Genomic DNA, 690 nt, shown 5'->3' with positions numbered 1-690 from the left:
CTGCTTTAAAAATCAAATTGAACGTCGATCTTCGTGTTACTTTTTCAATTATTTATAGCAGAAAGTCTACACCTTTAATGCATAATTAATATTTGAATCTCGGGTACTTGCAAACAACGAGGGACGCATTTGGATTATGATTTACTCCAATGGAGAGTATTTATATTAAAATCATAAACCTATATTTATGAAAAAACATCAACCTCTTAAAAAATTACTTCAAACATATTTTTTTTAAATTACATCGGTGGTCCCTTAACTTAATTTCAGGTAACGTTTTAGTCTTTTATCTTTTTTTCTCGATTTGGTCCTTTATTCATAACAATATCAAATAAAGTATGAAAATATGAGTTTATTTGAAGATTTACGTTACGAATTTGATGAAATTTGTATTATATTGAAGAATATAATTAATTTTATGAGTTTTGATTGAATTTTTTTTTTAATTTTTATATAAAAAAGGATAACATTGTTGAAATTATAAAACATAAAATATCAAATTGTCACTTAAAATTAAAATAAATGACCAAGTCGGGAAAAAAAAGATAAAGGACTAAAACGTTACCTGAAATTAAGTTAAGGGACCATGAATGTAATTTAGCCTTTTTTCTATTATATATATATATATATATATATATATATATATATATAATATACATATATTTTTTATTATGCTTTATATATATATGT

Source organism: Cicer arietinum, chromosome 2 (assembly GCF_000331145.2).
Source record: "Cicer arietinum cultivar CDC Frontier isolate Library 1 chromosome 2, Cicar.CDCFrontier_v2.0, whole genome shotgun sequence".
Lineage (NCBI taxonomy): Eukaryota > Viridiplantae > Streptophyta > Magnoliopsida > Fabales > Fabaceae > Cicer > Cicer arietinum.
The sequence above is the reverse complement of the archived record's forward strand: the minus strand, read 5'-3'. Positions refer to the sequence as shown.